This window comes from Lepidochelys olivacea (assembly GCF_965140295.1).
Source record: "Lepidochelys olivacea isolate rLepOli2 genome assembly, chromosome: 10".
NCBI classification, from domain to species: domain Eukaryota; kingdom Metazoa; phylum Chordata; order Testudines; family Cheloniidae; genus Lepidochelys; species Lepidochelys olivacea.
Genome location: NC_140420.1, coordinates 85,132,571 through 85,145,648, shown reverse-complemented (window position 1 = coordinate 85,145,648; position 13,078 = coordinate 85,132,571).

The following is a 13,078-nucleotide window of genomic DNA, read 5'->3' as shown; positions in this document are numbered from 1 at the left end:
TCAGAATTCAGCTTTGTGGTTCGTTATGCTGGAGCTAGGCCCCAGCCACACGGCAGTGCAGGAAGAAGAGGTTTTCTTGGCACAAACAGGGGTGCAACTCACGGTGAATTTGGGTGCGGGGATCACCGCGATGGCCAGCGGGGTCAGCGCCTGGATTTGCTCAGGGGCGAGTGAGGACAGGGCGATGTCCTGGAGCCCAGCTGGAGAGGGACATGGAGCAGGGCTGGTCACCACCCCAGGCTCTCCCCGGCCCCATAGCCCAGCCCCAAAGGGAACCATGCATCGGAGACCAGCGCGGGCGGGACCGAGCTAGGTGGACCCCGTGGTCTGGTCCAGTGCGGTGGTGGTGATCAGGGATGCACAGAGATTTTGGGGGGCCCAGAACAAAATCTGAAACTGAGCTTCTCCCCCACCCAAACCTACCACCCCTGAGGAGAGCCCCTGGAGAGTGTGTTGGGAGGTGGGTCTGAAAGGGGGCCTGGCCTGCACTCACCGGCCGAGGCGGCTCCTGTTCTGTGGGGCTGGGCCCAGCACCCCCCCTGCAGGTGTTGCGACCAGGGGCAAAGGTTCGCAGCACTACTCATGATTGGCCTGGCCATCCGTCCATCATGACGAGAGAGGGGCTACTGGGCAAACCTCAATGGTGCTGCATCCCCGTGCACCAGGTCGTAACTGTGACGAAGTGGGACTGTTCTTAATGTTTCCTCTGAATAGTGTGGGGGTGCCTCAGTTTCCCCTAGGCAGTTCTTAAGTATCTAGGTGGTGGGGTAAGGGTGTATGATCATTGCAGAGCCCTAGAGGGCCGGTGTGTGCAGGAGTCTGGACACAGAGAATGGCCGACACCCTGTTTCCTGGCAACTGATGGCCTGGGCCCTTCCCCCCTGCGAGGTGAGAGCTAAAGGGTTGGAGAACAAAGGAATCAGGTGACCACCTGGCCCGGGAAAGGAACAAAGCCCAGAGGAGGAGGGGCTGGAGGGAGTTTCAGTTTGGGGCTGGCTGGGACATGGAGTGAAGTGCAGACGTGGTTGTCTGGCTCACTGCCCCCCAAAATGGACCCAGCTGAGGGGTCCCGTTCTCTGCACCTGCAAGCTCTGTTTTAGACCATGTTCCTGTCGTCTAATAAACCTTCTGTTTTACTGGCTGGCTGAGAGTCACGTCTGACTGCGGAGTTGGGGTGCAGGACCCTCTGGCTTCCCCAGGAGCCCCACCTGAGTGGACTCGCTGGGGGGAAGTGCACGGAGGGGCAGAGGATGCTGAATGCTCCGAGGTCAGACCCAGGAAGGTGGAAGCTGTGTGAGCTGTGTGTCCTGCAGACAGGCTGCTCACAGAAAGGCGACTACCCCAGAGTCCTGACTGGCTTCATGGGGAGCAGTTCCAGAGCATCGCCCAGGGACTCCGTGACAGTAACGTCACCAGGTTTGGGGGCCCTGTCAAACATGGGCCGTGGGTCAGAATGATGCAGGGGGCCAGGGCGTTCCAGGCTAGATGGGCCGTGGGTCAGAGCTGATGCAGGGGGCCAGGGCATTCCAGGCTAGATGGGCCGTGGGTCAGAGCTGATGCAGGGGGCCAGGGCATTCCAGGCTAGATAGACCGTGGGTCAGAGCTGATGCAGGGGGCCAGGGCATTCCAGGCTAGATGGGCCGTGGGTCAGAATGATGCAGGGGGCCAGGGCATTCCAGGCTAGATAGGCCATGGGTCAGAGCTGATGCAGGGGGCCAGGGCATTCCAGGCTAGATGGGCCGTGGGTCAGAGCTGATGCAGGGGGCCAGGGCGTTCCAGGCTAGATGGGCCGTGGGTCAGAGCTGATGCAGGGGGCCAGGGCGTTCCAGGCTATATGGGCCGTGGGTCAGAGTTGATGCAGGGGGCCAGGGCATTCCAGGCTAGATGGGCCGTGGGTCAGAGCTGAAGCAGGGGGCCAGGGCGTTCCAGGCTAGATGGGCCGTGGGTCAGAGCTGATACAAGGGGCCAGGGCGTTCCAGGCTAGATGGGCCGTGGGTCAGAGCTGATGCAGGGGGCCAGGGCATTCCAGGCTAGATGGGCCGTGGGTCAGAGCTGATGCAGGGGGCCAGGGCATTCCAGGCTAGATGGGCCGTGGGTCAGAGCTGATGCAGGGGGCCAGGGCGTTCCAGGCTAGATGGGCCGTGGGTCAGAGCTGATGCAGGGGGCCAGGGCGTTCCAGGCTAGATGGGCCGTGGGTCAGAGCTGATGCAAGGGGCCAGGGCATTCCAGGCTAGATGGGTCGTGGGTCAGAGCTGATGCAAGGGGCCAGGGCATTCCAGGCTAGATGGGTCGTGGGTCAGAGCTGATGCAGGGGGCCAGGGCGTTCCAGGCTAGATAGACCGTGGGTCAGAGCTGATGCAGGGGGCCAGGGCATTCCAGGCTAGATGGGCCGTGGGTCAGAATGATGCAGGGGGCCAGGGCATTCCAGGCTAGATAGGCCATGGGTCAGAGCTGATGCAGGGGGCCAGGGCGTTCCAGGCTAGATGGGCCGTGGGTCAGAGCTGATGCAGGGGGCCAGGGCGTTCCAGGCTAGATGGGCCGTGGGTCAGAGCTGATGCAGGGGGCCAGGGCGTTCCAGGCTAGATGGGCCGTGGGTCAGAGCTGATGCAGGGGGCCAGGGCATTCCAGGCTAGATAGGCCATGGGTCAGAGCTGATGCAGGGGGCCAGGGCATTCCAGGCTAGATGGGCCGTGGGTCAGAGCTGATGCAGGGGGCCAGGGCGTTCCAGGCTAGATGGGCCGTGGGTCAGAGCTGATGCAGGGGGCCAGGGCGTTCCAGGCTAGATGGGCCGTGGGTCAGAGCTGATGCAGGGGGCCAGGGCATTCCAGGCTAGATGGGCCGTGGGTCAGAGCTGATGCAGGGGGCCAGGGCGTTCCAGGCTAGATAGACCGTGGGTCAGAGCTGATGCAGGGGGCCAGGGCATTCCAGGCTAGATGGGCCGTGGGTCAGAATGATGCAGGGGGCCAGGGCATTCCAGGCTAGATAGGCCATGGGTCAGAGCTGATGCAGGGGGCCAGGGCGTTCCAGGCTAGATGGGCCGTGGGTCAGAGCTGATGCAGGGGGCCAGGGCGTTCCAGGCTAGATGGGCCGTGGGTCAGAGCTGATGCAGGGGGCCAGGGCATTCCAGGCTAGAGGGGCCGTGGGTCAGAGCTGATGCAGGGGGCCAGGGCATTCCAGGCTAGAGGGGCCGTGGGTCAGAGCTGATACAAGGGGCCAGGGCGTTCCAGGCTAGATGGGCCGTGGGTCAGAGCTGATGCAGGGGGCCAGGGCATTCCAGGCTAGATGGGCCGTGGGTCAGAGCTGATGCAGGGGGCCAGGGCGTTCCAGGCTAGATGGGCCGTGGGTCAGAGCTGATGCAGGGGGCCAGGGCGTTCCAGGCTAGATGGGCCGTGGGTCAGAGCTGATACAAGGGGCCAGGGCGTTCCAGGCTAGATGGGCCGTGGGTCAGAGCTGATGCAGGGGGCCAGGGCATTCCAGGCTAGATGGGCCGTGGGTCAGAGCTGATGCAGGGGGCCAGGGCATTCCAGGCTAGATAGGCCATGGGTCAGAGCTGATGCAGGGGGCCAGGGTGTTCCAGGCTAGATGGGCCGTGGGTCAGAGCTGATGCAGGGGGCCAGGGCGTTCCAGGCTAGATGGGCCGTGGGTCAGAGGTGATGCAGGGGGCCAGGGCGTTCCAGGCTAGATGGGCCATGGGTCAGAGCTGATGCAGGGGGCCAGGGCGTTCCAGGCTAGATGGGCCGTGGGTCAGAGCTGATACAAGGGGCCAGGGCGTTCCAGGCTAGATGGGCCGTGGGTCAGAGCTGATGCAGGGGGCCAGGGCATTCCAGGCTAGATGGGCCGTGGGTCAGAGCTGATGCAGGGGGCCAGGGCGTTCCAGGCTAGATGGGCCGTGGGTCAGAGCTGATACAAGGGGCCAGGGCGTTCCAGGCTAGATGGGCCGTGGGTCAGAGCTGATGCAGGGGGCCAGGGCGTTCCAGGCTAGATGGGCCGTGGGTCAGAGCTGATGCAGGGGGCCAGGGCGTTCCAGGCTAGATGGGCCGTGGGTCAGAGCTGATGCAAGGGGCCAGGGCATTCCAGGCTAGATGGGCCGTGGGTCAGAGCTGATGCAGGGGGCCAGGGCGTTCCAGGCTAGATAGACCGTGGGTCAGAGCTGATGCAGGGGGCCAGGGCATTCCAGGCTAGATGGGCCGTGGGTCAGAATGATGCAGGGGGCCAGGGCATTCCAGGCTAGATAGGCCATGGGTCAGAGCTGATGCAGGGGGCCAGGGCGTTCCAGGCTAGATGGGCCGTGGGTCAGAGCTGATGCAGGGGGCCAGGGCGTTCCAGGCTAGATGGGCCGTGGGTCAGAGCTGATGCAAGGGGCCAGGGCATTCCAGGCTAGATGGGTCGTGGGTCAGAGCTGATGCAGGGGGCCAGGGCGTTCCAGGCTAGATAGACCGTGGGTCAGAGCTGATGCAGGGGGCCAGGGCATTCCAGGCTAGATGGGCCGTGGGTCAGAATGATGCAGGGGGCCAGGGCATTCCAGGCTAGATAGGCCATGGGTCAGAGCTGATGCAGGGGGCCAGGGCGTTCCAGGCTAGATGGGCCGTGGGTCAGAGCTGATGCAGGGGGCCAGGGCGTTCCAGGCTAGATGGGCCGTGGGTCAGAGCTGATGCAGGGGGCCAGGGCGTTCCAGGCTAGATGGGCCGTGGGTCAGAGCTGATGCAGGGGGCCAGGGCATTCCAGGCTAGATGGGCCGTGGGTCAGAATGATGCAGGGGGCCAGGGCATTCCAGGCTAGATAGGCCATGAGTCAGAGCTGATGCAGGGGGCCAGGGCATTCCAGGCTAGATGGGCCGTGGGTCAGAGCTGATGCAGGGGGCCAGGGCGTTCCAGGCTAGATGGGCCGTGGATCAGAGCTGATGCAGGGGGCCAGGGCGTTCCAGGCTAGATGGGCCGTGGGTCAGAGTTGATGCAGGGGGCCAGGGCGTTCCAGGCTAGATGGGCCGTGGGTCAGAGCTGATGCAGGGGGCCAGGGCGTTCCAGGCTAGATGGGCCGTGGGTCAGAGCTGATACAAGGGGCCAGGGCGTTCCAGGCTAGATGGGCCGTGGGTCAGAGCTGATGCAGGGGGCCAGGGCGTTCCAGGCTAGATGGGCCGTGGGTCAGAGCTGATGCAGGGGGCCAGGGCGTTCCAGGCTAGATGGGCCATGGGTCAGAGCTGATGCAGGGGGCCAGGGCGTTCCAGGCTAGATGGGCCGTGGGTCAGAGCTGATACAAGGGGCCAGGGCGTTCCAGGCTAGATGGGCCGTGTGTCAGAGCTGATGCAGGGGGCCAGGGCATTCCAGGCTAGATGGGCCGTGGGTCAGAGCTGATGCAGGGGGCCAGGGCGTTCCAGGCTAGATGGGCCGTGGGTCAGAGCTGATGCAAGGGGCCAGGGCATTCCAGGCTAGATGGGTCGTGGGTCAGAGCTGATGCAGGGGGCCAGGGCGTTCCAGGCTAGATAGACCGTGGGTCAGAGCTGATGCAGGGGGCCAGGGCATTCCAGGCTAGATGGGCCGTGGGTCAGAATGATGCAGGGGGCCAGGGCATTCCAGGCTAGATAGGCCATGGGTCAGAGCTGATGCAGGGGGCCAGGGCGTTCCAGGCTAGATGGGCCGTGGGTCAGAGCTGATGCAGGGGGCCAGGGCGTTCCAGGCTAGATGGGCCGTGGGTCAGAGCTGATGCAGGGGGCCAGGGCGTTCCAGGCTAGATGGGCCGTGGGTCAGAGCTGATGCAAGGGGCCAGGGCGTTCCAGGCTAGATGGGCTGTGGGTCTGGTCTGTCTTACACACAGGGGATGCTAGGAGTTGCAGGGCACTGGCCAGGCAGTTCAGAGCAGAAGGCCCATTCCCACACTCCCCCACTTCACAGTCCTCGGCTGCTCTGCCTCCCACCACCTTTCCCAGAGCCCTACTGCCCCGCCCCACCCAGCCCCCCTCACCTGCCAGTGTTCCGATCTCAGTGAAGATTTCGGGGCCCCAGCTGCTAACGGGGCCAAATGCCGAGCGGGACGTCAGCAGCTCAGCCAGCGTCTCCAGCTGCCTCTCCGAGCAACCAAGCCGCAGGGAGCTGGGCAGCCTGGCTGTGGGAGAAGGGAGCAGAACCCATGTGAGACCCATCCCCCTGAGTCACTGCCTCTGCCCCCAACACCGATGGCCAGCTGAGACAGGGCTGGCACCCAGGAACCTCCCCACAAGTGCCCCCAGGGCTGACACTGCTCCCCTGGACCAGCACACACGTCTCACACCCCACTACTGACAACTCCCAATTACCTCTCGCTCTCTGGCTGCTGGACTCAGAGCAGCATTAACACCTATAAACCGGGACTCTCTGAACTTCAGCCCCCAAAGGGCCCCCCCAGTCCCTCCCCGTGGCTGCTCCCCCAGTCCCAGACCTGAACTCCCGGCTGTTCAGCATCCGCATCTCGTCGGCACGGAGACCACACAGGAGGTGCCCGAGGGCAGCCAGCTCTGGGAGTGCCAGGCCCTGCACACTCACCCCACTCTGGCGCAGAAAGCTGGAGACCGTGGCTTGCATCTGGGGGGGAAGAGCGGCCCCTGTCAGCATAGCCCAGGGCAGCCCCCTCAGCCCCAGCCAGACCCACACTCAGCGGGCAGCAGGGCTGGGCCCCAGCCCCGATCCCCATGAGCCAGGGGCTGGGCTGGGAAGCGGGGCCAGGGGCTTTTGGGGCACAGGAGGGCTGGGCTCCTTGCCATGGCCCAGGGGCACTGAATGAGGCCTTACCTGTCTTGCTGTCCAGCCTTCCAGGACCCCCAGGACAGAGAGGGCCCTCCAGTTGGAGACCTCCAGCTCCTGCAGCTCCTGGTCTCTCAGCTGGGTGGCCAGTAGGCCCAGCTGCAGGACATGAACTGGCTGCATGGGCTGGGCGGTTCCAAACAGCTGCAGGGAACGAAGGACAGGACAGCATGTTGCAAGCATGGTGCCCCCCCAGCACAGCTCCCCTTCCCCCCAATGGGCACGGCTCCTCCCAGCACGGCTTCCCCTCCCCGCAATGGATGCAGCTCCCTGCTCCCCCCAATGGGCACGGCTCCCCCCTCCCCCCAATGGACACAGCTCCCCCCTCCCCACGATGGGCATGGCTCCCCCCAGCACAGCTCCCCAGGCTCTCCTATGCCCCAGCTCTTAAACAGCCCCTTGGAGGAGCCCTTCAGTGTCCCAGACCCTGAGGGTCCCACCCGACCTTCAGGGCAGGGCACGTGGCCCCCCCACCTCCGAGCCTCTGGGCCGCAGCCCTGCAGCGTCTTCCCCAGGAGCTCTGCCCTGCCAGTCCAGCTGGGCCGAGCTGCAGTCTCTGGGCGAGCGATGCCCAGCAGCACGCACCTGCAGCGCCGGCAGGCAGCCTTGTCCAGCCAGAGCCAGTGTATTAGTCCCTGCGCACGGCCTGGGAAGGCCTTCGGGCAGCACAGAGCCGCCCGGGTTCAGCCATTATCCAGCCTGGCCAAGCCAGGCTCCCCAAGCCAGGCTGCTGAAGGAACCATCTTGGTTCCCCTCCCTCCTGGCCCCGTTGTGTCGGTCCCAGGGGACTGGTCTCCCCAGAGGCCAGTTCTGATCCCAGCCCAGTAGGATTCTGTCCATGGCCAGATTCCTACAGAGCTCACATTGTTAGCTGTGAAATAACCCTTGGGCTTCCCATTGTCCCTCCAGATCCTGCAGTGATGTGGGTCTGTAACGGCCCATTCCTAGAGAGCTGGGGCCAGCCTGTCGGGGCCCTGCACAGGAACGTCCCCCCAGTACTAAAACAGACACGTCCTTCTAATACATAGAATCATAGAATATCAGGTTGGAAGGGACCCCAGAAGGTCATCTAGTCCAACCCCCTGCTCAAAGCAGGACCAATTCCCAGTTAAATCATCCCAGCCAGGGCTTTGTCAAGCCTGACCTTAAAAACCTCTAAGGAAGGAGATTCTACCACCTCCCTAGGTAACGCATTCCAGTGTTTCACCACCCTCTTAGTGAAAAAGTTTTTCCTAATATCCAATCTAAACCAATCTAAACCTCTAAACAAAGTGAATGGGGGTCCCCTTGAGCTGCTCAGAGGCCTAAGAAATTGCTTAGTGGGCTTAGGCCCAGCGCTGGCTCTGCACTTATCTCACCCCAGACAGTCAGACTGACCCAGACAGCTCATGCCCTGCTTCAAGAGCAGCTTTTAACCGTTCGCTCTGCATCTAGCAATGCAAAGCACAGAGGGAAACTGAGGCACATACAGGCATCATAAAAATATTACCAAAATTCTCACATTTGACACAGCCTAGCAAGCACACCTCTCCCCCCCGCCTCCCCCGCAGCAAGCCCAGCTTCCCCCCACTGCTGGCTGCCCAACTGAGTGAGCCTGGATCTCCCCTCCCCCACTTGATGAGTACAGCTCCCCCCACCCTCTTCCCTGCCTCAGTGAGCGTAGAACCCGCCCATCTCCCATTCCATGCCCCACTCACACCCTTCAGTGGTACCAGTGCTGGCTGGGACCTAACCACGGCGCTCTGCCTGCCCCAGGCCCCAGGGGTTTCAGCCAGGGCTCTGGCCACACCAGTGCCCCCAGCACACCGGCTTGTCTCTCACCTGCTTGGCTTTGCCCAGAGCGGCGCGGAGCTGCTCGGGGGAGAGTGCGGGGTCCTGACTGATGAGACCCAGGCAGCCCTCGAAGTGGGACAGAGCCATGCTGGCGATCTGTGCCGTGCTCCAGGCCGCAGGGTAGGTGGCACGCATGTCAGCACAGCTGGGAACAGGGTCTGCCAAGAACGAAGCGTGAGCGCTCTCCGGCCAGGGTGGTGTCACCGAGCTCTGCCCTGCCCACCCCATTCCCCACAGACGCTGCGGGGCAAGGGAGCTGGTGTGTCTGGCATTGGTGGAGCCTCCCCCTGCGGGGACACATGGAGATGGTACTGTGCTGGAGGGGGGGCCTGTCCCGGGTTGGGAGGACACACGGAGATGGCGCCGCGGCAGTTAGGGGTCCTGCCCCAAAGGGGAAGGACACATGGAGATGGCACCCCCTGGGGTGGGCTGCCCGGGGGAGCAGGAAAGGTGATGGTACTGTGCTGGGGGAGGGGATGGGGCAGAGCACGGGCAGTGCCAGTGGGGCTGTGTGACCCCGCAGTCTCACCTTGTCCCCCCACCGGGCTGCTCCTCACCAGCCAGGCCACCAGCGCCTCCTTCCGGCTCCTCACCCTTCCCTGGGCACCAGGGGCTTGGCACAGCCGGCCTGGCTCGCTCTGCTCCCACTCCCGCTGGCTCTGCAGCAGCTGCTCCAGGGTGTCTCTGCTCCGCACCTCCTGGGGGACACAAGAGTGAGCAGGGCTGAGCATGGAGCTTGCTGCAGCACCCACCTGAACGGGGCATGACATGAGAGGCCCAGGACAGAGGAGAGGGGTGGGCCCCAGCACGAGACGCGTGGGGGGTGGAGGGCAGGGACCAGCCTGGCCAGTGTGGGACACGCAAAGGGATGGGGTGCAGCTGGTGTGGCGTCGGTGGAGGGACAGGGCGATGGGGCGACAGGGTGAAGCACAGGCAAGGTGACGAGACCCAGGACGGGCGGAGGGATGAAGCGCGGGAGGATGAGGCAGAGGGACGGGCAGGGCGATGGGCAGGGGGATGGGGGGAGGGGATGGGGCGATGCGGGGAGGGGGCAGGCAGAGGGACAAGGCGGAGGGATGGGGCAGAGCGATGGGGTGCAGGGACAGACGGGGCGATGGGACGGGCGGAGGGACGAAGTGCGGGAGGAACGGAGGGATGGGCAGAGGGATGGGGTGGAGGGACAGATGGGGCGACGGGATGGGCGGAGAGACTGACCGGGGTGTGGGAGGAACAGGGGGATGGGCAGAGGGACTGGCAGGGAGATGGAGGGAGGGGACGGGCGGAGAGACAGACCGGGGAGAGGGACGAAGTGCGGGAGGAACGGAGGGATGGGCAGAGGGATGGGGTGGAGGGACAGATGGGGCGACGGGATGGGCGAAGAGACTGACCGGGGAGAGGGAGGAACAGGGGGATGGGCAGAGGGACTGGCAGGGAGACGGAGGGAGGGGACGGGCGGAGAGACAGACCGGGGAGAGGGACGAAGTGCGGGAGGAACGGAGGGATGGGCAGAGGGATGGGGTGGAGGGACAGATGGGGCGACGGGATGGGCGGAGAGACTGACTGGGGAGAGGGAGGAACAGGGGGATGGGCAGAGGGACTGGCAGGGAGACGGAGGGAGGGGACGGGCGGAGAGACAGACCGGGGAGAGGGACGAAGTGCGGGAGGAACGGAGGGATGGGCAGAGGGATGGGGTGGAGGGACAGATGGGCCGACGGGATGGGCTGGGCGGAGAGACTGACCGGGGAGAGGGATGAAGTGCGGGAGAGGGATGAAGTGCGGGAGGAACGGAGGGATGGGCAGAGGGACAGGCAGGGAGACGGAGGGAGGGGACGGGCGGAGAGACAGACTGGGGAAAGGGACGAAGTGCGGGAGGAACGGAGGGATGGGCAGAGGAACAGGGCCCGGGGGCCCCGGTCTCACCCTTGGGATGAGCCGGATGCTCTCCACCGGTAGCAGGAACACCAGACGTCCCAGCTGCTGCATGTCCAGGAGGCTCCAGCGCTGCGGCGGGCTGCGTGGGAAGAGCAGGGTGAGGCAGGAAGAGGCAGCGAGTGGCACCGGGGCCGGCTCTGCAGGGCTGGGGCCCGCCTTACCCTAGCACCCGCTCCGTCAGCACCAGCCTCCCCAGCTCCTCAGCAAACCCCTCTGCCAGGCAGGCCGCTTGCAGCTCCTCCAGGCGCAGCAGCAGGCTCTCGGGCTGGATGTGGGCAGCAGCCTCTGCGCCTAGGAACCCCAGCAGCGGGCCTAGAAGGTCCAGAACTTCGCCTGGGATCTCGGTCTCGGTCGGCGCTTGCTGGCAGGAGAGGGAGCAGAGCGGGTCAGGCCCTGCCCTGCCCTCCCTGCAGCTGCCTGCCAGGAACCCCTCCCTTCCTTACCAGGAGGCGCAGGGCCCTGTGGGCCAGGGCAGCCCGGCGGTGGGGCGGCAGCACCAGCAGGCTCTGCGGGCGACTGCTCACATAGTCCAGGATCAGCCTGACCGAGTTGTTGGGCAGTTTGTCCACAAGCTTCACCCTGAAAGAGCCAGAGACACCTCACTGCAGCCGGCAGGGCCTGGGTGGGGGGAAGCAAGGCTCAGCGGGGGGCAGGGCCCATGACGGGCCGGGGCAGAGCCAGGCGATGGAAAAGGCCAAGGATACAGCAGGGCAGGGCATGAGGCAGGGCAGGACTCCGGTTGGGATGGGGTGGGGCAGAGCCAGGCAAGGGGTGGAGGGTAGCGGCTGGGACAGAGAAGTGCAGGGTCGGGTGGGGCAGGGCCCAAGGCAGGGCCCAGCAGGCACTCAGGAAACGCACCCACAGGTCTGGGGCACCAAGTCAAGGGTCCTGTGGGGACTGCTCCCCACAGGCTCTGGGGCTATGCTGGCTGGGCCGGCGGCTGGGGGAAGCCGGCTCCCGGCTGTGCCTGGCCTTTGCCCTCGGCACCAGAAAGGCGAGGTGTATGGCACCCAGGGCCGGTGAGCTGTCTCCTCCCTCTGGAGACAGGAGTCTCCAGCTTCGTGCTGTCTAACCTCAGGGGTCTCTGGAGAGCAGCTTTCCTGAACTCCTTCTGGCCAGTCACCGCCAGCAACGCCCTCCTGGGCTTGCCCCCTGGGCTCGCTGGGCTTCTCACGAGGGGCTGGGGTGGGGGGGACGTGTCTGGTGTGGGGGCTCCTCCTGCTGCTTCAGGAGCCACTCCAGACCTTCCCACCTCAGGGCGTCCCCCTTGCTGACTGTAGCCTCCCCCTTTTAAAGCCCTCTGCCCTACCATGCCCGACTAGCAGGGCCAAGGGGTGGGGCTACCTTAGCACAGAGCCTCAATGGGGGTCTCAGTGGGGTCTGTCACACTCCCTTTCTCGGCTCCCACCAGGCAGCTGCGAAGGGACCCAGCCGCTAGGTCCCTGGGCAGTTCAAGCCTCCCAGAATCCAGCCCCCAGGGTGTGGGGTGCTCAGGCAGAGCTGGGACTCGCAATCCTGGCTCTGATGGCTCAGACTCAGTGGCCCTGGGGGCGAGCTCCCCACCTGCCTCCCGGGAATTGAGTGCCAAGAGCAGAGACGTGTTGGGCTCTGTGTCCATGTGTGTCTGTGCTCTGACTGCCGGGAGCTCCCTCATCCTCAGCAGGCCACCCTCTGGGGTGACCTCCAGCAGGGGGGTCTGCACAGTCAGAATCCGTGGGAATCTGGCACCTGGCCAGACTGCGGGTCTGAACCCTAGAGTCTGCCTAGGGACTCCAAGCTTGGGGCAGGGGTGGACCCTGCAGGTTTGGACTTCCCGCACAGCAGTGTGGTGGTAGCCAGCAGGGGGCACCCAATCAGATCTGTGACCCCAAGCAGGGGTCCCAGTGCAGGGGGTATCCATGCATGGCTGGCGGGGGCACTGGTGAGAGCAGGGAGGGGTATGCAGATCAGGTGTGTGTGTGGGGGGGTACCCAGGTGGGAGAGGAGGGGGGACCGGCTCAGCACCCAGTGCTCTTCGTGCAACTGTTAATGCCCCATGACAGGTGAATCAGCAGGACAACCTACGGTAAATCCATGAGGAACTTTGGTCCCAGCCACACCAGCTCCTCGCCAGAGAGTCCTGGCCGCCTGCAGATTTCCTCCCAGACACACCGCCTCTGAGGACACAAAGTGAGGCTAGGCAAAGGAGACACACAGCCTCGCCTGGACCCGGCCAGGGCAGGGGTCCACAATGCATGTCTCAGAGCGGGGCTGGGGGTGCCATCACAGTGCAGAGGGCACCGGACGTCCAGGCCAGGGTCACAGTGAGCAACTCATTTCTTACCAGGCTCCCAGGCAGGCTGCTGGGACACGCATAGAGAAGCCGGAGAACCCCCAGGAAATCCGCCCTCCGACTGAATTGCTGCAGGCCGGCACAGCCCATGCCAACCGCCAGAGTCCCCAGCGCCCTGCCAAGGGGACAGTGTCAGACAGCACCTCGTCCACCACCCCACTCGAGCAGAGCCAGCTCTGGAGGGGCCAGACGCTTGGGCTAGGCCCTG